The 2,860-nt window shown below is 39.6% G+C and overlaps 1 non-coding gene across 1 annotated transcript; it reads right to left on the bottom strand.

Annotated features, from left to right (window-relative positions):
* Positions 1-408: 408 nt before the first annotated feature.
* trnai-uau (transfer RNA isoleucine (anticodon UAU)) lies at positions 409-481 on the bottom strand. The gene has a single exon. It is a non-coding gene; the product is annotated as a tRNA-Ile (tRNA).
* Between the last annotated feature and the right edge of the window lie 2,379 nt (positions 482-2,860).

The raw sequence follows: 2,860 nt of genomic DNA, 5'->3' as shown, positions 1-2,860 counted from the left end.
CAGTCCCACCCCGGGATTTGAACCGGGGATATTCTTGCTGCAAGGCGAAAGTGCTAACCACTACTACACTGTGCAGCCCAGCACAATACTTCACATGGAAAAAACCCCTGTAGACATGTTTCATCTCCTTGTTAAGACCAGCCCTTCAGAACTTTATCCTGTGGTGTCCTGGTCGCCCTCGACACCACAGGAGGCGTTTTGTTTTGCTTTTTGTTTTTTTTTACTGTATAGCAAGTTTAGATCATTAATTTAATCTTGTTTATTCTCATTTGTCTCTTTCATTGTTATCTTAAGAAGCTTGGGTCAACCACAGTACAGCACCAGTGGAGCTGACAGTGCTAAAGGCCGTGCTGTAGGAATCTTGGTGATGCTGAAGAACCAAACCTTCTGATCAGCAGCACAAAAAAATGGTTCCACTGGGGACTGAACCCAGGACCTTCCACATATAAAGCAGACGTGATAACTACTACACTATGGAACCCTGTGTCCAAACATCAGAAATACACAGTGCAGTTGCTGCAGTATCATTAATAATACATTTTCAACTGTGGGACATTTTAGAGCAACCCAGACATTGTTGCATGTTTTACCACAAGAGATGTTGCTAGAAAGTCTTCTTTGGGGTCATTTTAGAAATAAAAGTAAAATTCCTGCTACATGATTGGCAGATTAGATTACTAGTTTCACTTAGCAGAATGATCTGGCTCCACCTCAGTTTTCATTTTGTTATGGGGAGAAAAACACTTGGGTTTTGTTAGTTTTTCTTGAAACCCATCACAGTTGCCAAGAGCTGAACTATATGCAATTTCAATTTTCCCTCAAAACACTGACTGCTGGAACTGTTCTGGTGGAACATTTGTGGGCATGGAGGTGAGAACACTGATTAAAATGAATAATTCACTGATCAAAACTACCAGAGCTGCATTATTGTCCAAATCCTCTGCTAAACCTGAACTCTTCAGTGCAGTGTCATGGAGTGTTTAGATGAGGAACTCAAGTGCAGGCACAAACACAGCTGCCAGGCTGTGGCAAGAACAAGTTCCAGTCAAGCAGAAGTTAGTAAATTTGAGGGCTAGGAATTTAACACATTCATTTCGATTACTTACTTACAGATTTAACGCATTTAATCATACCTTTCTCAGTTCCATAATTTCTGGCACACTGGTAACACTGATGAACACTCCAGACCAGTAGGTGGCGGTAATGACCCTAAAGTGTGTTTACCAGTCATGAAGAAGATGCACAGGACTAAATGAGTGAATCAACGTAGCAGAAAGGCTGGTGTGTGCAAATTGTGCAACAAAAAAGAGTTTTCTGATCACCACAGCACTTATGGGGATGGCTAGTAACTACGTCATCGTGTCCAAAAACGTCACTTCCGTGTCCTACCAAACCAACGATATAATGGTGCTGTGTTGTGTCCTGTGTTGCAACAATAGAAATGATGTAAATAAAAGGATATCTTTCTACCACTTTCCTCTGGACGAAAAGGAGAAGAGAAGATGGCTGACACTGATAAGGTAAGTTGGATTTCTAATCTTAGAAAATACATTTAGCGCCGGGAGCTAACGTGCGCTAGCTAGTATTAGCCGCTTGAATTATGTTGTCTTTTTGTGTTATGAGGAGTGTTTGGGCCACATTACAAAAGAAACTAAAAGTGGTCGAGATTAAAGTCTCTGATAATAAGTTTATACTTTTAATTTATAAGAATAAAGTCTGCTGAGGGAGACTTTTGTCCCAGTTTTGGGGACTTGGACTTGCTTGACCAATCTGCCCAAAATACTCGACTTGACTAGGATATGGGTCTATGTGACTTGGATTTAATTGAGTCCAATACTTGGACTGACTTGCTAAAAATGTTTGGCTAAGATTATTTTAACTGTTATGGATTCATGATTAGTGTAAAGAGATGCGTAGTTATTTACATATGCAAATTAGCCATGTGCTCCCGGCAGAAGTTAGCGCTAGAGTGTGCTGCTGGGAATCTTCAGAGTATACTTTTCAAATCTAACATAACAACTCTAACAAAGCCAAGTAAACGACATTTAACCTCACACAGATGATAAAGCTAGCTTTATTTCTGACATCCTGTGTTTGTTAGCTTACGCTACTTAGCTACTCACCTCAACACTGTACGTTTTCCTTTTCATTGACGCCTGCACTTTCCCTTTAAAACCACCTGCCAGCACACTAACTCTTACAACTCTGTTTGAGTTGTAAGAGTTAAGACCTCGCTTTACCGACTTCGGAAAATCCGCAAAATAAGATGTCACAGTGAAAAAGGTGACCGGTTCTTTCGCTACTGCCATTGTGTTTTCATTCGGTGCGCCGCGGCTTGGACACGGAAGTGGTCCGTGACGTCACACTAGCCATCCCCATAGCCAACGGTATCACCTCAGTGCAAAACATGCTGCTGTTAGCACCAGAGCTAACATTAGCGACGACAGTCCTGGTACCGGAAAATGGTGTACCATCCCATAACAGACCGCTTTTCAAGACATTAAGATTTGTTGAATTAACAAAAAGTCTTAAAATGTTGAATATAATGGCTATAATCGGACTCTGAGTTTGCAGTTATCGAGATAAATATAATTGAAACTAACATTTTTCTTGTTTAAGTTCACATATGTCTATTCACTGATTCAACCAAAATTTATTTTAATTGAAAAACTTTGCTTATTGTGTCAAATATTATTTGACACAAATATGATTAATCATGATTAATTAACTACAAAGCTTCTGACTAATTCGATTAATTTTTTTATCATGTCCCACCACTAGTAAACATCAAAATGAATGAAGACTGAAAGAGAAAATTGCCTTTTTGTTTCAGTTCAGCCTTAATATATTGACATTCCTG

This window comes from Acanthochromis polyacanthus, chromosome 2 (genome assembly GCF_021347895.1).
Source record: "Acanthochromis polyacanthus isolate Apoly-LR-REF ecotype Palm Island chromosome 2, KAUST_Apoly_ChrSc, whole genome shotgun sequence".
Classification (NCBI taxonomy): Eukaryota; Metazoa; Chordata; class Actinopteri; family Pomacentridae; genus Acanthochromis; species Acanthochromis polyacanthus.
This window is presented reverse-complemented; position numbering and strand designations above follow the sequence as displayed.